General features: G+C 43.0%; 1 long non-coding RNA gene across 2 annotated transcripts in view; it reads right to left on the reverse strand.

The window, feature by feature from the left end:
• The window catches only part of LOC138158035 (uncharacterized), a 47409-nt gene that overhangs the window by 14528 nt on the left and 7335 nt on the right, over window positions 1–25546 (reverse strand). Inside the window, exon 2 of one of the 2 annotated variants that reach the window (XR_011167535.1) lies at window positions 5503–5650. This is a non-coding gene — a long non-coding RNA (uncharacterized lncRNA). Of the gene's footprint in view, window positions 1–5502; window positions 5985–25546 lie in introns of those variants that run through there. The other variant, XR_011167534.1, reaches the window with a different exon arrangement.

A 25546-nucleotide genomic window follows, 5' to 3' on the forward strand; every position in this document is an offset into this window, starting at 1 on the left:
CTGTGGGGGACACAGAGGTGAAACAAGGCACCATCCCTGCTTACTGACTAATAAAGGGGAATCGATTAATTAACAAGCATTTATTAGATACCTACTCTGTGCCAAGCACTGTGCTAAGCACTGATAATACAAAGATAAAGATGAAACAATCTTCCCCTGCCCCGAAGGAGTTCACATTCTAGTTGCTAGGACATGGACACAAATCCCTAACATATAAAGCAGTGCTGTATTGGATCAAAAGAGAAAATTAATTTATTTTTTTCCTTTTTTTTTTCTTGAGGGGCAATGAGGGTTAAGTGACTTGCCCAAGGTCACATGGCTAATAAGTGTTAAGTGTCTGAGGCCAAATTTGAACTCAGGTCCTCCTGACTCCAGGGCTGGTGCTCTATTCACTGCACCACCTAGCCACCCCACTCTGTAAAATTTAAAATGACATATAAATGTAAGCTATTATTGTTATTTCTGCTTAGGATGACTATGGAAGATTTTGTGAAGGGAGAGAGTGGCATATGAACTTTGAACTCATCAAGGATGAGTAGGATCCAAAAGCTGGACATAGAAAAAAAAAGGTATTCAACACATAAGTCATGGCATAGATAAAGAACAGGAGATGGGAAATGTGGAAGTGTTCTGAGTTTTCCAAGAGCAGAATATGTGAATGGCACCAGTGTAAGACAAAACAGGACAGGTTGTTTGAAGTAGATTGTAAAGGACATTGAATGACAGGCTAAGAAGTTTTTTTAATTGCCAATTAGCTGTGTGATCTTGGACAAGATCCTTAATTCATAGAAACTGGAAGTCATTAGTTAGTACCTAGCTAAAGTTAACCACCGCAGTCCAAAACTCCAAAATTCCTCATTTGACCATAGTTTTCTTATCCTTCCATCTCCTCCATACCTCACTCTTCTCATAACAGAAGTTCTTAACCTTTTTTGTGTTATGGACATCTTTGACAGTCTGATGAAGCCTATGGGAGTCAATTATGTAGCTCAGGGGAAAGAATGGTAGTCCTGGAGTCAGACACTTACTAGCTGTGTGACCCTGGGTAAGTCATAATCTCTGTCTACCTCAGTTTCCTCATCTGTAAAGTGGGGATAGTAGTAGCACCTACCTCCTAGGACCGATATGAGGATCACATGAGATAATATTTGCAAAGTACTTCATTTATACTTTGCACATTAAAGAAGCATGTGTATATATATGTATATATATACATAAATACATACATAAATGCTAACTATTATTATAGGCTTATCAGGATAATATTTGTTGCCTACATTCATAACTGAAATAAATGCTAAATTTTAATTAGAGATCAGTGAAAATAAACATGTAATTTTTTTCTATCCATATTCATGAACTCCTGAAATTGACCTACTAACCTTGGCAGATTAGGAACCTCATTCTTGGTCCATACCCCAGTCTTTCCATCCCATCATATCTGCCCCTCCTCAGCCAGTCTCCAATACTCCAGCTTCCCTTTTCTCTCTTCTCTGTCTTGATCCTATAGTTAACCAGTTCAACTCTACTCTGCTCTTTACTCAGAAATCCTTTTGTCCCTTTGCCCTGTAGCGTTTTGCCATCTACCAGCCAACAATTTTTGGTGCTAGGTTTCTGTTCTTGTGTGCCCCTGGTTGAAGTCAAACAAGTGTGCCTATTAGACCTGCTACAAGTTGATCTTATCTCATTTCACTTGGGCTTTTGACACTGCACAGAAATCCTTTTATTCTTCACTAGCTGATTCATTACTGTGCTCCCCACAGTGCCTGACCAAGGCTTTCCTCTCCTCAAATTATCTATCTGACACTTTTCCCCTCTTCAGCAGAGTACTTAATCCCCTCCTTTACTGAGAAAACAACATTCAAAACATTAGTTAGAATGTAAGGTCCTTGTGAGTGAATAGGGATTGTTTCATTCTTCAGTCCAGTGATTGGCATGTAACAGGAATTTAATAAATGCTTTGTTTATCCATTGAAAATAGAGGTCATCATAGGGGCGGCCAGGTGGCTCAGCAAGTAAGAGCATGGGCTCCAGTGTCGGGATGACCTGGGGATCAAATCCGGGCTCAGATACTCAGCACCGCACCCAGAAATAAATGGCCGTGTAACCTTGAGCAAGTTACTTAACCCCAATTGCTTAAAAAAAAAAAAAGAAAATAGAGGTCATCTTTCCCAAACAACAACAAATCCATAGAAAGTGCTCTCTCTTCTCTCCTGTTCTATACTTCAAAAGACCTTCACACCATTCTCCATTCTCCCTGCATTTATTCCAACCTTTGACAAAGATGAGGCCCCTCTCTTTGCCAAGGTCAAGTCCATGACTTCTGCTCCTGATTCTCATCCCTCCTCCTCCTTTCACAAGTTTGCTCTCTTAAATATCCCCCCTCCCTCTATTCTTCAATTTCTCTGTATCTAGTGGTTCATTCCCTACAAAATATGCCCAGGTCTCCACAAACAAGCAAAAAACCCTCACTTGAGCCTATCATTCCCTAAAACTTTCATTCTGTGTCTGTCTTTCCTTTCACAACCAACTCCTAGAAAAAGCCACAGCCACTCATTGTTTCCCCTTCCTCTTCTCCCACTCACTTCTCATCTCTTTGCAATCCAGTTTCCAATGTCATCATTCAATCGAAACTACTCTCTTTAATGATCTCTTAATTACTAAATTCAATAGCTTCTCCTATTTTTCAAATTTAATTTAATTTTTTCAATTGACAAAAATCTATTTTTTCTCCCATCTCTACATCCCATCATAAAAAGAAAGAGAAAACAAAATCCTTGTAACAAATATGCATCAAGCAAAAAACTTCCCCCATTGGTCATATAAAAAATGTATGTCTCATTTTGTACCCTGAGTCCAACAGTTCTCTGTTAAGAGATGGGGATCATATCTCATCATTAGTCCTCTGGGATCATGGGTGCTCACTGCTTGATCAAAGTTCTGAAGTCTTTCAAAGTTGGTCATTTTTAGAATGCTGTTGTTACTGTATGAAGTGTTCTCTTGATTCTGCACACTTTACTCTGAATCAGTTAATATGAATCTTCTTAGGTTTCTATGTCGGCATCCTCCTCAAACTCATTATTCTTTTTAAACTCCCTGCTTCACCTGACGCTTGACCACCCTCTCTTCTGGTGGTTCTCTTCACTGTTTGCATGTCGTTGCTCACTCCCGTTTTTTGCCTTGCCTGTCCAACTGTTCCTTCTCATACAGTTCATTACCTAAGCCATAACTGGACATTTCCCCAAGACTCTGCCCTGGATACCCTTCTCTTCTCTGTCCATACTCTATCAGAATTGTCTTTTATGAAGATGACTCCAAGATCTGTAAATGCAGCTCTCGTATCTTTCCTGAGTTCCAGTCTATCTAGTTATCTCAAACTTGGCACGTCAGGAACAGAATGCAGGATCTCTACCCCTACCTTGGCCATGCGCCCTTTCTTGACATTTTCCTATTTCTATCATCCTTCTGGTCACCTAGGTTCACAACCTTGGATTCCCCCTTAACTCTTCCTTCTCCTTCACTCCTCATATCCAATCAGTTTCTTCATCTTGTCAATTGGACATCTACAACATCTCTTGCATCCATCTCCCAATTGCCATTGCCATAGCTAATTCAGGTCCTTATCACTTCTACCTGAATTGTTGCAACAGCATTCTAATTAAATTCTTAATTTCCAATCTCATCCCCATTCCCATTCCAGTGTGTTCTCATTGCTGAAGCAGTCTTCTTAAAGCAAAGGTCTGCCTCTTGCTCAAGAATCTTTATTGGCTCCTAATTGACTCTAAGATGAAATGCAAATATCCCAGCTTGGGATTTAAAGCCTTTCACAATTTAGCTCCAGTCCACCTTCCCAGGCTTCTTCCTCATATTATGTATTCCGGTCAAATGATCCCACTTGCTGTTCCCTAAACTCAGCATTGAATATGATCTACTCCCCTCGACTCTATGTAACCTCATGTTCACTTTTTAGAATCCAAACCTTTCCTCCAAGGCTCAACTCAAGTGCCTCCTCTTACAGGAAGACCCTTCTGATTTACCTAGTTGTCAATGGTCCCTCCTTCTCTCCTCAAATTGTCAATGTCATGTTATATGTGCTCAGTAGAATGTAAGCTCACTGGAGGCAGGGCCTGGATGACTTTTTTTTTCTCTGTCTACAGTACTTAGCACAATGTCTTGCTCATGAAGTAGGTATATAGTAAATGCTTGTTAGATTGGATTGCATTATATTCATATCCTCTATAGCAGGAGTTCTCATCCTTGGTTCAAGGATAGATTTCTGAGGGAAGGGAAGGGGTCCATGAACTTAGATGGGAAAAACAAAAAAATAAAGATATTATTTTCATCAACTTTGGTTTTCTTCATAATTCTATGTATTTTATTTCATTCATTTAAAAACATTATTCTAAGAAGGATTTGTAGGCTTCAACAGACTGCCCAAAGGGTTAAGAACCCCCTCCTCTATGACACCCCAAACTTATTCCTTTTGGTCCTCAGTTTCCCACCCTGTAAAAGATAAGATCTAGCAAGAGCCTTCTTGCACCATGGTTCCATGACCATTCAGTAGACAATGTAAAGTCATTAACAGCTTTGGGGAGTGAAGGTGGGGCTTATGATTCTATGGACAATTTTTTGAGTGTGTGTGTGTGTTTTTGTCTCTCTGTCTCTTACTTTCTTTTTCTCCACTTTTCTTTAAAAACAACTTGAGACTAATTCTTAGAGACCCATCAAGGTGACTCCGAGGATAGAGTGCTGGGTCCTGATCCAGGAGGACCTGGGTTCAAATTTGGCCTCCGACCTTTACTAGCTATGGGACCTTGGACAAGTCAATTAACCCTGTCTGCCTCAGTTTCCTCAACTAGAAATGGGAATAATAATAATAGCACCTACCTCCTGTGAAGATCAAATTAAATAATATTTGTAAAAGTGTTTAGCACAGTTTCTGGAACATAGTAGGTGATTAATAAATGCTTCCTTCCTTCCAGTGAGTTTTTCCTCTGGATAAGACTTGGCATTACAGCAGATCACTTGCCAACCCTGGTATCTGAAAAGTTCTTGCCTCAGACTTCCAGGGGAAGCTAATTCCTCTGCTCAAGTTGATAGTCCAGGCCATACCAAATCTCCTTCAAGTACAATGCAACATCCTGGGCAGATTTTCAATGATGTCCTCTCTTGCCCCATCCTGTCCTGTCCTACTCTCCTTCCTCCTTCTTCCTTTTCCTCTCCCCTCTTCTCCCCTCTCCCTCCCCTCCTCTCCTGTCCTTTCCTCTCCTCTCCTCCCCTCCTTTCCTCTCCTCTCCTCCTCTCCTTTCTTTTCCCTCCCTCTCCCCTCCCCTCTCCCTCCTTTCTTCCCCTCCCCTCTCCTTCCCCTTCCCTTCCCTCCCCTCCCCTCCAGTGGATAGTTGAAGCCACTGAAGAGGTTAATGCCTGAGAAGACAAGCCCAAAGGGACCACAATAACTGCCTCCAGATATTTAAAGGGCTGCTGTGTAAGGCAGGGAGTTACCTTAAAGTATGTGACGCCAGAGAGCAGCACTAGCGGCTCATGTTCAAAGTCACAGGATGGATTTTGGCTCAGTTTATGGAAGAATGTCCTCATGGAACCACCAAGCCATAGAAAACAAGCTGTTTCCTGGGAGTGAGCTTCCCTGCCGCTATGGGAATTCAAGCAGAAGGTAGATGATTACTTTTTAGGAATGTTATCGCTGGGCCTGGTTGGATGAATCCTCCCAGAAGTGGTCGGGAGCCTGGGATTCTTTAATCTCCTGGGATCCAAATCTTCCCCACACTCTGTGAAGGGCTCCTATGGTCACTGAGAGGAGGAGAGTTATTTTTTTTTTCCTTTCCTGAAATCTCTAGGTGCCATGAATAATAAGCCCGTGCATGACCCAAACGGAGTCGAGGTTGCCAGGATAGTCATCTAAAGCACTAAAAATCCTGCCCTGGTTTGCAGTTATCGAAGGCCAGCCCTAATACTTCCACGAACCCTGGAGGCGTGCACTGTCAGGGGGCCTGGTGGCCCCATTCCAGGGTGGAGCCGTCAGAGAGAGGCCTGGAGACCAACCAGGGGATAATACTCTAGGGCCTCCTCTCTCCACAGCTGAATTTCTCAGTGTTTCCAAATGGGCTGTTTATGTCAGTGAATTCGCCTTATGAGAGGCACGTTGCCCTGGCCCAGAGAGTAAGAGAGACCAGGCCCTGTGGTTGTCCCTTGGGGACAGATCTCTCGAGTTACAGGCTTATTCATGAAGCCAGAGTCTTGGCATCTAGATCTCTGCCAAGTGATACAGCTGCCCCAGGGTACAGCTGGTGGATGGACGTGGGCAGACATGTTCCTGAATTCCCTCAACCCCCAAGAAACTTCATCCTTGCTCCGGAGTAAAGACTGGGGAAGGAAAGGGGTCTCTCTACTGCCCACCCATAGGATTATAGATTTGGAGCTAGAAGGGAACTTTGAGGCCAGAAAGTTCAATCCCTTTATTTTATCAATGAGGAAATGGCTCAGAGAGAGGTGAGGTACAGCCAAGATTACCCAGGATTCGAACCCAGGTCTTTTGGCTCCCAAGAGAACACTCTGGTCCCTGTACCATCCTGCCAAGGGCTCTCAGGGGACCTCAGTGTCAGGTGGCCCTGAAGCCTGCTGTTACTGGTGATGGTGGCTCTGAGAATTTTGGCACCAAATGTTCCCTAAATCACTAGTCCTAGAGAGGGCTCTCCCAGAGGCCCAAATCAGGCAGGCCCAGAGGCTGGTAATCGAGGCTTGCTCCAAAAGCCATTGTGAAACAGGAACTGCTTATTTTGGTGAACTTCCTTGTTTTTTCACCCTCTGGTTGGCACTCTCCCACCCAGTACCCATTTCCCCCCTTCCCCTTTATCAAAACCTCTCCAGGAGGGATCTGAAAAACTCATTCACTGAATGAAGTAGTTGTGATTGATAAGGCTTAATGTGCTGCCCTTCCCAGAGGTATGTGCATTTTAATAGCACACAATTAAATTAATCTCTAATAGAGAATTGAAGTTTGGAGGAGGATCTTGGGGAGAAGATCAGGAGAGCCTGATCCCAGGAGTCTTCTCAGATCCCTGTAATGATTACGAAGGTGGCCACTTACTCCATCTCTACATAAAGTCAGCCCTGATGGCAGGTGGGGTTGGTAAGCCAGCTCCATGGTCTGGGTAGGAGTTTCCTGCTGTAAGTGAAAGTAGTTTCCTAGGGTGATAGGGAAACATTTGCTTGCTGACAGGGGCCTCCCCTCCAGGGGCCTGATGATCAATAGGTCATCCATGTCAGATGATCAATCTCTCAGCTTGCCCAGAGGCCTGAGTCACAGAAGGGTAATCCAGAAGTCTCAAGGATCCCACACAATCATGGGACACCAGCCATACTCCATCCAATTTAGTTCAATTTAGTGTCTAATAGCCTCCAGCCATGCTAGGAGCTGGAGACACAAAGGAAACAGGAATATATAGTCTTTTCCATGTATGTGGTCATTCTGAGAACCTGTGTTCTAGGGTCCAGCTTCACTTGTGGCAGGCTGCCTCTGTTCTAGATTCGGATCCTCCTCTTGGAAACCTTCATGTTCCATACTAGAAAGTTCCACGCCCCAAACTCTCACCCCCTCTCCCTGCCCCAGGACCCACGGCTTTTGCCTGTTCCATAAACAGGCGATGGAGATAATGAAGGGCCCAGGTGCCCTATCCATTGACTAGGAAGAGTAATAAAAACTTGGAGGAACCCAGGGGTGCTAAGTCTTGAAAGGCTACCGCTGATCTCCCTTCTCTTCCTGCCATGGCCTGAAGGCCTCTGAGCCAGAGGTTCAAGCAAATCCCTTACTCTAGCCTATATTTCCTACCCTATTATACCCTATAATATGCTGGGCACTTTACAAATATCTCATTTGGTAGAGAAGGAGAAAGTGGGGTGAGCTTGGGTCAGGAGATAGACCTGGAAGGCCATGTAGGACGTTGGAAAGCAGAGCCGGAGGTGAACAGGAGAGCTTGTCAAGCAGGAGCAGGGATAGTGTCACCAGCTCCTAACAGCTAGTCACCCTTTTTTCTCTTCAAATTGGTGTTTATTACCACTTCTGGAGCAAGCTCATGGTGAGATATGGTAACAACAGCAGCATTTGTATAACCCTTTCAGATTTGCAAAGTGCTTTACAAATAGTATTTCTAATTTTTTTTTTGGGAGGGTAAGTTGGGGTTAAGTGACTTGCCCAAGGTCACACAGCTAGTTTGTGTGTGTGTGTGTTGTGTCTGAGGCCAGATTTGAACTCAGGTCCTCCTGACTCCAGGGCCGGTGCTCTATTCACTGCGCCACCTAGCCACCCCCAACAAATACTATTTCTATTGATCCTCACCATGGTCCTGCAGACAGGTGCTTTTGTTATCCCCATTTTACAGTTGAGGAAACTGAGGCCAATAGAAGTTAAATGACTTGCCCAGGGTCACACAGTAGTGTGTAGAGGCTGGATTTGAATTCAGGTCTTCTTGACTCCATGTCCTGCACTCTATGGTCAGGTCGCTCCTCTCTGTGTTAGTAACTCAAACAGTATTTATTATGTGCCTCTTACATGCCAGGTGCTGTGTTGGGGACTAGAAAACAAAGACAGGCGAAAACACAATCTTCACCTTCTCATGCTCTAACAGAGAGAGAGATAAGGAACATAACTATGTGCATCTAAGATCTATAGAGGTAAATGAAAGGTAATTGTGAAAGGAAGTCACTAGGAATGAGAAGGATGGGGAGAGGCCACCAGCAGAGGGTTAGATTCCAAAATATTGAATGGCTCCCTATGGTCGATGGAGAAAAGTCCCACGCTTCTCCCTGGTGTGACTTCCAAAGCCCACCACAGACGCCAGCCAACTTTAGCCCTATTTATGTGCTCCCTTCTGTGCATTCTATACCCAGGCAAAGCAGACTGCTTTATACCCCTTGAATATTCACAGGACTCTCCTGCCTCCCTGCCTTTCTTGATTCAACCCCTGTCTCCTGTGCCTGGAACACCCTCTTTGCCTGTCAAATTCATCCTCTTCTTTTAAAGTCCATCTTAAAAGCATCCTCTTCTTTTAAAGTCCATCTTAAAAGCTCCTTCCTCCAGGGAAACTTCCCTGATTCTCCTGCTTGGTACTGCCTCTCCCTCCTCAGTTCAGATCCCACATAACATTCTGCTGGGCAGCTTTTAGTTTTTACCATGGAATAATGTGTCAAATATGTCATAATGTATGTAAAGATGGAATAATGGATCAAATAAGATAAAGGCCATCCTGCTGGTTTGGGAGAAGGCCTTGTACCTCTCTGATTCCCTTCCTTTCCCCTTCTCAATGTGCATTAGGGTCATCTGAGCTGTTGTCTTATTTCCCAGTTAGACTGTAAGCTCCATGAGGGAAGGCACTGTGTCTTATCTAAGCTTTGTATTTTCCCAAGAGTTCATGGCACACTTAAATGTTTGGAATTCAGTTAAAGCAGGTAGACCCAGCAAGCAATCAGGAGACCACCCTGGCATCTGGAGGAGAGATCAGGCGTTTAGTGGGCTGAGGAGTTGGCATGACCAAGGCTGAAACTTATCTCTGCTCTTAGGAGTGACTGTGGGGAATGAAGACAATAAGTCAGCCATGCCCTTTGGAGATTCTTAAGCCCTGAAAGGTCCTGTGTAACTGCAGGGCCTGGTTTGGCAGGCCCAGGCCTCCCCCTTGCCAGCTGTTTACTCCGAGTCCAATACTCCCACACTCTCTCTGAATGCTTGGCCCTCCACCGCATAAAGCCCCAAACTTCTCAGTGGGGATTCTGTCTTCTCCTTCTTCCCTCCCTCCCAAGGATTATTTTTTTAATTGAGATTTTGAGACTATAGTCCCTCTTTTCTGCTTGGATTTAGGCCACCCAAAGCCTAAAGTGGTGGAGGGTTGATGGAGAGGCCCCAGGGAGGTTTATGGGAAACTATTCTCCCTTTCCTCCCCCTAGGTATAAGCAGCCTAGAGCACCAGCAGCTGAGGAGGGAGGTACATGGCTCTCTCCCAAACCAGCAGGATGGCCTTCTGAGTCAGAGCAGAAGGGAGCCAAGGATCCTCTCGAAGCCAGAGCTGGTGGTAGCGATTTCCCGCATGTCACGTGGGCCTCAGGCCTGGGACTGAGGGCCTCCAAGGAGTCTCAGCAGATGTAGGGCTAGTGAAAACAGAATAGCCCAAAGATCCCCCAAAAAAGCTCAAGGCAAAAGCCAAGCATAGCAGAGAAATCACCAGAGTCAGGGAAATTGGATTTGATTGCTGGTGCTTCCACTGTGTGACCTCAGGGAAGGTGCCACCCTCTTCTGGGCCTCAGTTTCCTCCTGTATACTCTTAGAGAGAACCTTTGCCTTACTTATTCTAGAGGGGACTACATTATCACATCAGATAATGGATACGGAAGTGCTTTGCAGAGTACAAAACCTTGGTCAACTCTAAGAAATTATTCTTGTGTAGCCAACAATTTTTTTTTTGCCTTTTTTTTTGGAGGGGGGAAAGCTGGGCAATTGGGGTTAAGTGACTTGCCCAAGGTCACATGGCTAGTAAGTGTCTGAGGCCAAATTTGAACTCAGGTCCTCCTGCCTCCAGGGCCAGTATGCTATTTACTGCACCAATTAGCCACCCTAGCCAACAATTTTAAGTGAAGTAGGAAGGGCTGAGTGACTGCAAGTTGACTTTTTCCACAAACCATTAATGACTAAAGTATAGATAGAAATCTATGCTAGACGCATGTGAATGTTAGCAAAGTAGATGAAGGTAGGTGATCCCCATGGAAGACTGCCATGGCAAATGAGGCAAAATGACCCTGGGCGGGGCAGCTAGATGGCACAGTGAATAGAGCACAGCCTGGGAGTCAGGAGGACCTAAGTTCAAATCTGGGCTCGGACACTTAACACTTACTAGCTGTGTGACCTTGGGCAAGTCACTTTACCCCAATTGCCCCCCAAAAAAGCAAAAAAAAAAAAGGACCCTGGGGCAGTGCAGGATAGTATATGGATTATTGGTTCCAGTGAAGTTGGCTTCTATTACTGGTTCCATTACCTAGTTAGCTTAGTTGGCTCAGTGGATAGAATGTCTAGCCCAAAATTAGGAAGACTCATATTTCTGAGTTGAAATCTGACCTCAGTCGTTTACCAGCTGTGTGACCCTAAGCAAATCATTTAGCCCTGTTTGCCTCAGTTTCCTCATCTGTAAAATGAGCTGGAGAAGGAAATGGCAAACCACTCTGGTATCTTTGCTCAGAAAATCCCAAAAGGTGTCACAAAGAGTCAGACACTTCTGAAAAGACTGAACAACAGCAAACAAACATAAAAACAAATTCAACTTTGACCAAATTACATCTTTTCTAGTGGGGGAAAAAAAATCACCAAATCACAGAATCTCTGAGTTAGAAGGTGCCTCAGAGACCTCTGATTCCAGCCCAGAACTGAACAGGAATCCCCTCTCCCAGATGCTGGAGGTGATCCAGCCTTTTCGTGAAGACCTCCAGTGAAAGGAAGCTTGTTACCTATTCTGTTTTTGGTGACTCAAAACTCTTTTCTCTTATCAAACCTAAATGGACTTTTGTCCTTTACTTCTAGGGTTCTGCCCCGCTTCAGCCAAGCAGAAGAAATCTAATCTCATTTCCCCATTGTAGCCTTTCAAATTCTTGAGGACAAGACATTCGTGTTTGATTTTTCTTTCTTTCTTTTTTTTTTTTTTATTATTAAAGGGGACATCTTGACTTACTCCTTAAAGAGACCTATTCATTGAATGGGCATTATCTCACTCAAAGTGAGAATCTGAAAAGACATTAGCCTAAAAGGGCCAGGGTCTCCCATTGCATCCTGGGCCATATCCAGTCATCCTGATGAATATCTGGTCACTGGACCCAGATGGCTCTGAAGGAGAAAGTGAGGCTGGTGACCTTGCAGAGCCCTGCCTCACTTAAGTCCAAGTCAACTGCAAGTCATGTCATCATCTCCCTGATACCACGGTCCTCTTTGAGAATGAAGGACAAACACACACGTCTTCTTAAGACTTGATGTCCCTAGATTCTTCAACCAAGCTTCATATAGCAAGAACTCAAGACCCTTAACCACCCTGACTACCCTTCTTTGGAAGGGATAACTCTCTCCCTTCTTAATGTCCCTCCTAAAATGGGATTCTCTGAACCAGGCTCTAGATGTGGTCACTCAGTCAGTCAATAAGCTTTTCAGTGCCTACTATGTCCCAGGCACTGTGCTAAGTGCTAGAGATACAAAGAAAGACTAAAGACCATCCCTGCCCTCGAGAAGTTCATGGTCTAACGTAGCAGAGTGTCTTCATCCGTAATACGGAGGCGTTGGAGCAGATGACCACCCTCAATTCATGATAGTAGGACAGCTCTCTTAATGCAACCTCAAATAGCATGGGAATAATAATCCTTGCCTTGCTTCTCTCACAGGTTGTAGGGGGGATCAAATGAGATAATGGATAGGAAAGTGCTGCGTAAACTGTAAAAAGGAGGGAGAGTGATGGAGAGGGCAGCTCTGGAGGACCTGACCACAGAAGTCCTGATGGGAAGGAAAAGCAGATTCAGCGGGTAGGGGGGAGGAGGAGAGCTGACACGGCTGTAAAATGATGAGGAGCTCAGACCAAATGATCTCCAAGGTCTCTTCTAGCTTTGACCTTCTACCACTCTGGGCCTGTGAGAGTGGAATAGAAGGTAGGGGGGTGGTATGAAATATTTACCCTTTCAAATGAAATAGCAGCAAGGGATGATGAGGGCCAGCAGTGACCTTACCCAGAGCTGAGCTGGCTACCCTCTAGGGTCCCTCCCTTTCTGGTTCCTTCCTCCTTCTTTTACCCCTGAACCTCACTTTGTTCTGGCGACCTCAGGGGACACCAGCTGGAGATGTTGTCCTGGGTCCAGTCAACCCTCCTTCCAACTCAGCACCACTGGAGGAACTGACTCCTCGCTCCTTCCTGAGCTGAGAACATAGACAGTGGGGAGCTAGGGAAACCAAAGAGAGAAGTGAGGGGTGGGTACAGCCAAAGTATGCCCTTGCCTCTATGATTTCGGTGGGACTTCTCTGGACACCTTCTTCTACCTCATCCCCAAATGGGGGAGGATAATTTCAGCCTTTTACCTCCAAAATCCTTCCTTCCAAGGTCTGAAATCCCTTTCAGAGGGGGCAGCTTCCCCCCCCCCCACCTAAGGCTGAAAAAATGAGAATCACCTTGGGAGAGAGGGGACATATTAAGTGAAACTGATTAGAAACAAGGCTTATTTTTGTTGGATGCTTTCCTGACTGGGTCTTTCTAGGGCAGAGAAAGGAAAAAACAAGAGGCCACTGTAGAGGGTGAGGGATGAGGAGTTGGAGACATTTCAGGGGTCTATACCAGAAGGGCTCAGAATAGGAGAACTGAGGGCGTCTAAGGAATGTCAATAACCCACAGACCTGGGTTTATGGGTCCAGAGGGGGCAGACCTGCCTGGCGGCCGTTGGCAGTTTCCTGTTTGCTCCAGAGTGACATTCCCCTTTAGGCGCCTGAAAAAGAAAGTGGTAGCTTCCCTTGAGACCCTGAGCAGTTTCAGATAAAAACTGGCCCCTCCTTCAGCTGGCTTTCTGTAGTGTAGTGGAAAGGGACCTGGATTAGGAGTGGGAGGGTGCTGATTAATGTTTAACAACCAGCTTGGGAGGGGGGGATACACATGACAATTTTAAGTTTAACCTGCATAATTAACATTTTCTGCATTAATTTAAGTCTAGGTAATCAATAAAATAATCAATCGAGCCCTGATATGTAGCATTTGCAATCTCTGAGATGTAAATGCTAGCTCAGAAAATTTAACAATCAGCTCTTAAGAACCAGTTGGAGCTAGTTCCAACATACCACTGAAGGAGCTGAGAACCTGACTTTAACTTTTGCCACTGACTCACTGTGGGACCCTGGGAAAGTCACACTATCCCTCCCTAGACTTCAGCTTTTTCAAATGTAATAATAGTAATAATAATAACTGGTATTTATATAGTCCCTGAAGGTTTGCAAAGCACTTTACAAATATCTCATTTTATCCTTACAACAACCCTGGGAGGAAGGTTGGCTTAGCATGGTATCTTGCATACAGCAGGTGCTTAATAAATGTTTATTGATTGATTGCTATCCCTATTTTACAGTTATAAAGTGAGAGTTGAACTAGATGATCTCCGAGGATCTTTCCATGAGCCAAAGTGTGTCCTGACACAGTTTGGGGATTAAACACGGGAATACTTATTCAGTGGTTGACATGAAATTACAGGACTCAGGGCTAGAAGGGGCCTTAAAGTTCACCTAGTTCAACCCTTCTATTTTACAGATGAGAAAACTGAAAACCCCAAAAGACACTGATTTTTCCACCTGATGTCACATAGCTAATGAGTAACAAAGGCAGGTTTTGAACTCAGGTCTTCTGATTGTAAATCACTATTCCACACTGCCTTCTTGTTTAGTTAGATTTCTGGGCAAGAAGAGTCATAAAGTCACAGAACTTGAGTATTACAAAAGCCAACCAGGCCAACCCATACCCGAACGGTATCCTCACTATCAGATACCTGGTAAATAATCCTCTAAGCTCCGCTGAAACTGGCCAAGGAGGGAGGACCCACCACCAGAAACCATCTCATCCTGGGTTGGGCAACCTGCGACCTCAAGGCACACATATGGCCTTCTAGGTCCTCGAGTGTGGCCTTTTGACTGAAAGGCCACACTTGAGGACCTAGAGGGCCACAGGTTCCCCACCCCGGATTCTCATCCATTCCCTCCCTTCTTGCCCTGAGCATGCTGCTCATGATGCTTCTGGCCTGAATCATAAGGTCAACTCCCAACTTTATCTTTGGAGTTCCCCCATTACATCCCTCTCTTCTGATATGATCTCCTGACTTCTTATGCCCTGTTGCTGCAGATTCCTGCAAGGAGAGTGGGGGGTTAAACGGTAATCTCTTCTGGATCCATTTTCTATTTTAATGTGGCTTCTTGATTCTAGTCAATTCAGTACAGGTATTAAGTATCTGTAAGGATCCACAGCAGCCTGCCTGCCCCTTCCTAAGTCTGTATTAAGACAGCACCTAATAAATCATGACTCAAATAGAGCTTTCAGGTTTACAAAAGCTTTCCCTACAGCCACTCTGTGAGGTAGGCAAGACAGGGCAGGCATTAGTAATAGCTAGCATGTATGTGGCTGCTTTAAGGCTTACAAAAGTGCTCCCCATTTTGAGGATGAGAAAACTGAAGCTCAGAGAAATAAGCCAGCCCACAAAGAAAGTTAGTGACAGAGACAAGACCTAGGGCAATGTTCTTTCCTTTGCATCTCACTGCTGCTCTTAAGGAAGGAGGAATTGGTGGACAGATGGACAGAACAGAGAGCTCCAAAGGACCTTGGGGGTAATCTAGCCCAATGCCCTCATTTGACTAATGAGGAAACTGAAGCCTACTGTTAGGAAGCCTAGTTCATCCCCAAACAAATGGAAGGTGACAGAGACACCAAGATGCTCACTCACCGTTCTCATTCTTGGTACCCTGAGCACTTTTCTGACTGTACACCCTAAAAATAATTGCCTTGTGAGGTCACCAGATATATGATATCATCAAAGTAGAAAAGTTTTCCCCAAAAAGGAGAATGCATACACACAACTCTAGACATCATGGGTTTGTCACATTGGAGCAGTTCCTAAAATACCACTTCCGCCTGAAAACCTCCTTTGACTGGGTGAACAGTGGGAATTCCCCTTCAACTTCACTTTTTTCCCCATCTATCTTTACTCCCCATCCTCACAGGTCCCTATATTGCTGCTGCTTCTGTAGTGAGTAGAGTGTGTTGCTGTATGTGAAAAAACACCCTTAAGATACAGAAATTCTGCTTTATTAAACGAGGTCGATTGTGAATTTTGGTGGAAAGAACACTGGACTGCAACACCTGAATTCTAATCTCAGCTCTGCTACCTGTGAGTGGTGTGACCTAGGGTAGGTAAGTCATTAACTTCTCTGACCCTCAGTTTCTTCACCTGTAAAATGGGGGGTCATCATACCTGCCCTTGGAGATTATGTTACTCCAGGATTAAAGACAATGCCTTCGTGTGACATTCAAAATCCTCTGGCCCCTATCTTTTTTTTTTTTTTGCTTTTTGGAGGGCAATTGGGGTTAAGTGACTTGCCCAAGGTCACACAGCTAGTTAAGTGTCTGAAGCCGGATTTGAACTCAGGTTCTCCTGACTCCAGGGCCGGTGCTCTGTTCATTGCACCACCTAGCTGCCTCCCACACCCCCCCCCCATCTTTCTTTCTGGTCTTTTTTCATATAAAGCCTCTTCACATATCCTCCATTATGGTGGAACTGACCAGCTAACAGCTCTACTGAGGGAGGTGCCATCTCTTTCTCTTATCACTTTGCATGGGTCCATGGTGCTGGAATGTACACCCCAGTTGAAGAAGGGCACAAGAACTTAGGGACAGTATAAACTGGAGAGTGTCAGGCAGAAGGAAATTGATGGTGAAAGAGCTTCGGTCTACATCATATGGGGATCAATTGAAGGAACTGGGAATGTTTGTCGTGGAAAAAAGAAGATGCAGGGAAGGATATAACAACTGTCTTGAAGTATTTGAAAGACTATCACATGGAAGAGAGATCAGACTTATTCTGTTTTCTACTTGGACCTCTAACCAAGAGCAATGGCTAGCAATGACAAAGGATTTGTCAAAAAGATTTGATCCCAAGCAAAACTTGCTAATTATTAGATGTGTCCTGGAGTGGAATGGGTCGCCCAAGGGGTGACGGGTTCTTTACCCTTTGAGGTCCTTGAGCAGAGGCTGGATGGCCTTCTTGTCTGGTATGTCAGAGTAGAGATTCCTTTCAGGGATGGGTTGAACTAGATGGACTCTGAGATGCCTTCCAATTCTCCAATTCTGTGTGCGATGATTCTAGGAGATTCTCTTCCCCTTAATCACTTTTGAATCCCTAGCTTCTTCAGAAGCACAGCTCAGTGGCTACCTTCAACTAGGAGCCTTTCTTAATACTGCTAGCTCTTCTTGCTCTATCTCTCTCTTGAAATTACTTTGTACGTCCTTTGCATTTAACATTTCAGTGTAAGTGCTGTATTTCAGAAGAATGGAAACTCCTGAAAGGTAGGGACTGGTCTTTTTTTGTCTTTGTCACCTAGCACAGTCCTTTGCACATAGTAGGTGTTTAATAAATATATACAGAATTGAATGATCAAATGAAATCATACATAGAAAGTGCTTAGAAAACCAGAGCATTATCCAAAAATGAATCACTCTCACTAATAGCAAAGTATAAAATATAAAATAAAAGTATAAAATAATAATATAAAAATAATTTAAAAGTATAAAATAAATATAATAATAAAAATATAAAATATTATAAAATATAATATTTTATCAATAACATAGGATAGAATACATTTTGAATACTCAACAAAATCATGGGTTTTTCAGGTCTTATTTTTTCTCCCTCTGACTTCTTGAAGCTCAGCAATAGGACTTTGTGGGCTGAGGGTTGGGTCACTTTGTTTTTTCTGGGACTCAGTTTCCTTATCTGTAAAACAAGGGGGTTGGTGGACCAGTTGTGGCTCCTCCTGAATGAGGTCTGTCTTTTTTTTGTTGTTCTCCTGTTTATTTTAATTTTTTTAAATTAATTTGTTTGTTTACTTTTAGTTTACAGGATTCAGTTCCACAATTCCTTGAGTTTCACATTTTGTCCCCCTCTCTCCCCTTCCCCCCATGGAGGCATATAGTCAACTAAAGGATCTGTAAATACTTTCACATTATACATTAGTCAGGTTATAAAGACGGATTGTATCAGCTGGAATGAAAAATAGTAAAGAGGACATAAAACCAAACAAGAAAAGGAAAAAGATCAGGTAGTTTGCTTCCATCTGGATATAAACTCACTTTCTAGTTCTTTCTCTGGATGCACATATTTCTCTCCATCATGAGTCTTTTGGGATTGGCTTATATCACTGCATTGCTGAGAAGAGTCCAGTCTATCAGAGTTGGTCATCACACACACGTTGTGTCTGTAATTGTGTACAAATTTCTCCTGGTACTGCTCTTCTCACTCAGCATCAGTTCATATAAGCCTCTCCAGGTAAATATGAAGACTGTCTTCTCCTCCTTTCTTATAGCACAATAGTATTCCATAACATGCATATACCACAACTTGTTCAGCCATTCCCCAATTGATGGGCACCCCCTTAATTTCCAATTCTTTGCCACCACAAAAAGAGCTACTACAAATATTTTTGTACATATGGGTCTATCTCCCACTTCTATGATCTCTTTGGGATATAACCCTAGGAGTGGTATTGCTGGGTCAAAGGATATGAAAGTATTTATAGATCTTTGGGCATAATTCCAGATTGCGCTCCAGAAAGGCTGGATCAGTTCACAGCTCCACCAGCAATGCATTAGTGTTCCAATTTGCCCACATCCTCTCCAGCATTTGTCATTTTCCTGTTTTGTCATCTTAGCCAATCTGACTGGTGAGATGTGGTACCTCAGAGTTGTTTTGATTTGTATTTCTCTAATCATTAGTGATTTAGAGCATTTCTTCATGTGCTTATAGATAGCTTTCATTTCTTTCTCTGAAAATTGCCTGTTCATATCCTTTGACCATTTATCAATTGGGGAATGACTTGTATTCTTATAGATTTGACTCAATTCTCTGTATATTTTAGAAATGAGTCCTTCGTCAGAGACATAGGTTGTAAAGATTCTTTCCCAATTTCCCACCTCCCTCTTAATCTTGGTTACATTGGCTTTGTTTGTACAGAAGCTTTTCGATTTCATGTAGTCAAAATTATCCATTTTACATTTTATAATGTTCTCTAATTCTTGTTTAGTCTTAACGTCTTTCCCTCTCAACGAATCTGACAGGTAAACTATTCCTTGTTTTCTGAGACTGCTTACAGTATCAACCTTTATACCTAGATCATGCACCCATTTAGACTTGATTTTGGTATATGGTGTTAGATAATGGTCTATGCCCAGTTTCTTCCATACTATATTCCAGTTTTCCCAGCAGTTTTTGTCAAATAGTGAGTTCTTATCCCAAAAACTAGGGTCTTGGGGTTTATCAAACAATAGATTACTATAGTCTAATAGTTGACTTCTGAATCTCGTGTGCCTAATCTATTCCATTGATCCACTCCTCTATTCCTCAGCCAGTACCAAGTAGTTTTGAGGACTGCTGCTTTATAATACAGACTGAAATCTGGTATAGCTAGTCCACCTTCCCTAGCATTTCTTTTCATTATGAATGAGGTCTTTCTTAGTCCTTCATGCCACTAATACCTTTCACTCTAAGGTTATTTGTATTTGCTTTGGATATATTTATCTCTATATTTGCCTGTTAGAATGTAAGTTCCCTGAGGGCAGGGATTGTTTCACTTTTGTCCTTGTAGCCTCAGCACCTAACATTATGCCTAACTCATAGTAGGCACTTAATAAATATTCGTTTGATTGATGATCACTAAGGTCCTTTGCAATTCTATTTTTTGAGATTCTCCTAATTCTACATTTCCTGCTAATAGGATCCCCTCAGGAGCTAAGCCCCAGTCCAGTTTCCTCAGTCTAAGCTATGAAGACCCTTACCTTCTCTCCATTGTAGGAAAGAAACCCTCACATTATTTTATCCATAGCTATAAACCCATCAGAACAAACAATTCTATTGAATTCCACAGGAGTCCCCAGTTAGCCCCCTGATTTCTTGGATTCCCATGTGGTCAATTATGATCACACAACTTCCAGTTGTCTCTGCTCTGTGCTGTAGGATATTTCCATCAGGGAAGAGAGTTGCTATGTTTAGGAACCTTCTCCATCCCTGGAAGGCTCCCCATCAGTATCTGCCCCCGCCCCCAGCAATATGGAGGCTTCAGACAAGGAGAAATCAACCATGCTCCTCGATATACCCAACTGAGTCACCAGAACTCTGGAGTCATCTGGACATTAGAGCAGCTTTTAGTCTGACAGAAATAAATTCAACTACTCTTCCAACAAATCACAAATGGCTCCTTGAATTATACTTTCTGTTATGATCATAGCTAATATTTCATAGCACTTTTAGGTTTGCCAAACCTTTAGGAGAGAGAAGTCATAGCTCTAGAGTTGGAAGGGATCTCAGAGACCATTTAGTCTAACCCACTCATTTTACAGATGAGGAAACTGAGGCCCAGGAGGTTGAAGTAACTTAGTGAAGGTCACATTGGTAGTAAGTACCAGACATGGGATTTGAAGCCAGGTCCTCCAACTCTAGAGCTAACCAGCATTCTTACCATTGTACCCTGCCACCTTATGAAAGGGAGAGGGGGAGTCCTTTTTAGGACTGGAGGTCAATAGAATGAAAATAAGGATAGAGCTTCATGCAGGGGAGAATCACATAGAGGGGACAGTATGGCAAAGTGGAGACAATGTCAGTTAATGGCAGAGGTTTGAATAGCTGCTCTTCTATTTAATACCTGGTGACCTTGGGCAAGTCAAGACTTGACCTGTATGGGCCTTGGTCTCCTCAAGTGGAAAAGAAAGACATTGGACTAGATGACCTCGAAGCTTCCTCCCAGTTTTAAATCTTCAGTCTTATGATCCCCTTCCTCTAGATAGGTTTATATCTAGCTCATACAAGGCTATGGGGAAACCTTTATCTTCTCCTAATAAATAATGAGCTATACCACATTCAGAAAGCCTTGTATAAGAATCTAATATAGACTACATCAAGAAACTTTACCACAATGTGAAGCATACCTGGGCCTAAACTCTGTAAAAGTTGACAGATTATTGGGGCACAACAGCCTTGGACAGTTTCTAGCCTCATTTGTCTTAGAAGGTAGCTCTTACTTAGGGTTTTTCTTGATTCTGGATCTCTCTGACCATTTCCCTGTTCTTAGCCATTCCCTGTCTAGGTCTTTCTCTACTTGGCTCCCCAAGAAGTCTGTCTCCAACCTGTCTCATTCTCATTAAATGACCTCATCTTCTATTTTCCTAAGTAGGCTGAGATCAGCTGGCAAAATACAAAATCCTCTGTTGGGCATTAAAAGTCCTTCAAAATCTGGCTCCAGGGGCGGCTAGGTAGCATAGTGAGTAAGAGTGCTGGCCCCAGAGTCAGGAGAACCCAGGATCGATTCTGGCCTCAAATACTTAACACCCACACAAAAAAACTGGCCATGTAACCTTGGGCAAGTTACTTAACCCCAATTGCTTAAAAAAAAAAAACAAACCTGGCTTCAAACTACCTAGTATAGACCCTCAGCACCTCATAAGTTTATTCCTGTTAATTAGGTGGATTTTCCAGAGTCAGGAAGACCTGAATTCAAATGGGGCTTCAGTAACATACTGGCTGTGTGACACTGAGCAAATCATTTTAAGTTTTGTCTGTCTCAGGTTCTGCATCTATAAAAGAGGAAGAGTATTGGCACCTGCCTTTCGGGTTTTCATGAGGATAAAACCATATGAGAATAATTGTAAAGTACTTTGTGGCCTTAAAAGCGTTATGTCAATGGAAGCTGCTAGACTGAGATAGCCTTGTGGTTGGTCTTCCTGCCTCTAGTCTGTCCCCACTCCAATCTACTCACTATCAGTTATCAGATTGGTCTTCCTAAAAATCAGAAATGATCATATCAGCTCCTTCCCACTTCCATTCAATAAATTCCACTGACTCCTGTTAGCTCCAGTATCAAATATAAAATCCTGTTTGCCTTTCAAAGTCATTTATAACGTGGCCACTTCTTACTTTTCCAGTCTTCTTTACATGTTTCTCCTCTTCTTACTTTTTTTTTTTGCTTTTTGGAAGGGAGAGGGCAGGGCAATTGGGGTTAAGTGACTTGCCCAAGGTCACACAGCTAGTAAGTGTGTGTCACGTGTCTGAGGCCAGATTTGAACTCAGGTCCCCCTGACTTCAGGGCCGGTGCTCTGTTCATTGTGCCACCTAGCCACCCCAACCACCAGGGATTCTTCTTACCTTTTTTTTTTTTTTTTTGGCCTTTTGGAGGGCAGTTGGGGTTAAGTAACTTGCCCAAGGTTACATGGCTAGTTTTTGTGTGTGTGTATGGGTGTTAAGTGTCTGCGGCCAGAACCGAACTTGGGTCCTCCTGACTCTGGGGCCAGCGCTTTACTCACTGCGCCACCTAGCCGCCCCCTTCTTACTTTTCAATCCAGTGACACTGTCTTCCTTGCTCTTTCTCAAACTTGACTTTGAAGCAAGTCACTTAACACCGTCTGCCTCAGTTTCCTCATCTATAAAATGAGATGGAGAAGTAAATAGAAAGCTACTCCAGTATCTTTGCCAGGAAAAACCCAAATGGGGTCATAAAGAGTCAAACTGAAAATGACTGAAGAACAACAAAAGTCCCACCATCTGCGAGAAGCCTGTCCTGATCCCCTTTAATGCTAGTGCCTTCCTTCTGAGTTTATTTCCAATTTTCCCCATCTATATCTTATTTATACACAGTTCTTTGCATGTTATCTTGTGTATTAGACTATGAGCTCCTTGAGGACAGGGGTTGTTTTTGGTTTTTGTGTCCTTGGTACTTAGTGCAATGCCTAGCACACAATAGGCACTTAATAAATGCTAACTGACTTATTATGTTACTCCCTTTCACACATTCTACAGTCCAGCTGAACTGACTTTCTTGCCAGTTCCCTACATGCAAAGTTCTGTCTTTAGTCACCATACTTTTGCACAGGCTGTCACCAATGCCTGGAGTTCACTCACTCCTCACCTCTCTCTTAGAATCCTTAGGTTCCTTCAGAACTCATCTTGAACACTACCTACTTCATCAAACCTCTCCTGATCTCCTCAATTACTAATATTCCACTCCCTAAAAATTCCCATGTATTTATTATTCATATATTTTGTTTGTGTTTTTAAACAAAATGAGATATTTATATAACACACTGCCTACTTTAAATGCTATATAAATGCTAGGCATTGTGATGATAATTATTGCTTCCCTGATACAGTGTAAGCTCCTTGAAGGCAGGCACCTTTTCACTTTTATCTTTGTACCACCAGTGCTCAGTGCTTTACACATAGTAGGTACTTAATACATATTTGTATACTGATCTCTTGTCATCTTCATCTAAACGGATCTCTCTCTCCAATTGACTTCTTATCCTTCCCACCAGTTTCCAAGGATTTCTTCTTCTAATGTAAAGCTGATCCTTCCACCTCAATTCAATTCAACAAACATGAATAGCTTACTGTGTGCTTGGGCAAAGCTCTGGGGATACTAATTGAAATAGTCCCTGTCCTTAATGAGTTTATATTCTCCTGGTCCTAGGTCTTGTCCCATCCAGATTCCTGAGAGGCTTGATTTCTATGTCTGCCCCTCTCCAGCATCCTCAATTTCTGTCATTTCCCAGATGCATGCCTCCCATACATTGAAAAAAAAAGACCTAAATCTTGTGTTTGTTTTTGCTGCCCCTCTCCCCTTCCCTGAACTTTACTATAGCTGCCCCATTTCTCTTTATCCTTTTGCTGCCAAACACCCCGAAAGATCTGAAACTGTCAGAGTTAAGATGAGTAGAGAGGCTGCTCAGCTGCTCTGACTGGGTCCAAGAAGAGTCTGTACCTTGTTAAGGTCAGAAACCTCTTTCCCTAAGTAAACCTCCTACATAGAGTACAGGATACAATGCCAGAATGGTAGACAGGAATCCTCCATTTTGAATTCTGCCTTATATACCTGCTATGTGACCTTTAACCTCTCTCAGCCTCAATTTTTTCATCTGTAAAAGAGAAATAATAAAACCTAGTACTAGGATTGTCATGGGAATCAAAATGAATGAGATAAAATTTCTACTTTGCAAACCTAAAAGCAGGATATAAATGTCAGTTGTTATTATGTGATATTGGTACCTCATTACTTCTATTAGATCAATCTCTTAGGAATGATTGAGTCTTTTCACTGCCATGTTTTATTTTGAAATTTCATACTAGCAAGTGGAACCATAACAAGGGCTTTGTGATCAGAGGTCTTCTCCAGGGTGCTGATTTTTTTTTCTTCTGAACTAACAAACACAAAATAAAACGAGCATTTCCATACATATAATAGAACCAAAAAATGGGATTGTATATGAAACTCTATATCTATATTATATGCAGGCCACTTTTCTTTTAAAAATTATTTTAAGGTTTAAATTTAATTAAATTTTTTCTTTTAAAGTTTCAATTTAAAAAGAGAATTTTAAAACGAATTCAACATGTAACTTTTCAATCTGCCTTGCTTATCTGTAATTTTTTTCAGGTCTTCCCTCTCTTCTTTCCTGGGCAATAAAAATAAATTTTTTGACAAAAAGGTCCTGAAATTTAAGAAAAGCCAATACCATTGTTCTGGGTTTTGCTTCCTTTCTCTTCCTCCCAGTGGTTGCAGTCCTAGTAGCCCTTAGCCCACGCCCACCAAGCCTTTGTCCTCATTACATAAAAATTTGTGGTGTCTGAGGTGTTCTAGGAGGATTGGCACCTCTGGTGTGACGACTTGCCAAGCCTTTTTCAGGGCTGAGATGAGATCTCTTGCTCCCTACATCCTTTGCTTTCTGCCATACCAGGCAGCCCTCTTGTGTAAGAATTTTTCCTTTATTTTGTTTCTTATGATCTCTGTGCATTGCTACATGGACATCTGAATCTTGTTCTTGACCCCTTTCCCTGTTATTTTCTCCTGAGAATCTCTGCCCCGCCTCTCTTTCATTCTGTTACAACTGTTGTCCTCCAGAGTATCAGGTTGTACAGCTTTATCTGGTCTTTTTTCTCTCCCCCTCAGCCAGTGCCAGTGAAGCTCCATTCTGATGTTCCATCTCCTCAACTAGTCCCCGGCCAGGGATTTTTTGGGTTGTTTATTTGTTCATTAGCTTTCTGACACTGTGTGGTGCTATATGGAAATCCATGCTTACTAGCCATGTGACCCTGGGCAAGTCACTTAACCCCAATTGCCCTGCCCTCTCCCCTCCAAAAAGCAAAAAAAAAAAAAAAAAGAAAGAAATCCATGAACCCCAGGGTAGAGAGCACTGTGGATGATGAGAAAAGGAAGCAGAAACAGAAGTGATACCTCCCCCTCATTTTTATTCTTTCTACTAGGACCTGATTAAACCCCAAACTGGCCTTATTTAGTAGGTGGGTGGGAGATGGCCTTTGCACTAGTTTCAAATTGTAACTTTCAGGAACTATGGAAGGAAGCAGCCCCAGTGGCTCAGAGAACAAGGATGAAGCAAAAGGCCAGGGTTTTTGCCAAGTCCAAGCAACATTCAGGGTGACTCCTAAGGCAGGGATTTGTAAGTTTTTTGGTGTCACAGACTCCCTTGGCAATAGTAAAGGTGCTATGGACCCTTCCTCAGACTCACATTTGTAAATTCACAAGATAAAATACAGAGCATAGCAAAGGAAACCAAAAGTTAGTGGAAATGAAAAGGAAAACTCTTTTTTTCCCATCCAAGTTCATAGTCCCTCTGCAATTTATCCAGCTGGTGGATCCCAGCCCAAGAATCCTTACTGTAAGGTTTTAAGGGAATTTCTAAAGCTGAGGTCATTTCTTCATCCTCCACAGCAGGAGCAA

The sequence above is a fragment of the Petaurus breviceps genome, unplaced genomic scaffold (assembly GCF_028583685.1).
Source record: "Petaurus breviceps papuanus isolate PSGF00001 unplaced genomic scaffold, PetGlider_PUasm1.0 174, whole genome shotgun sequence".
Taxonomy (NCBI): Eukaryota; Metazoa; Chordata; class Mammalia; order Diprotodontia; family Petauridae; genus Petaurus; species Petaurus breviceps.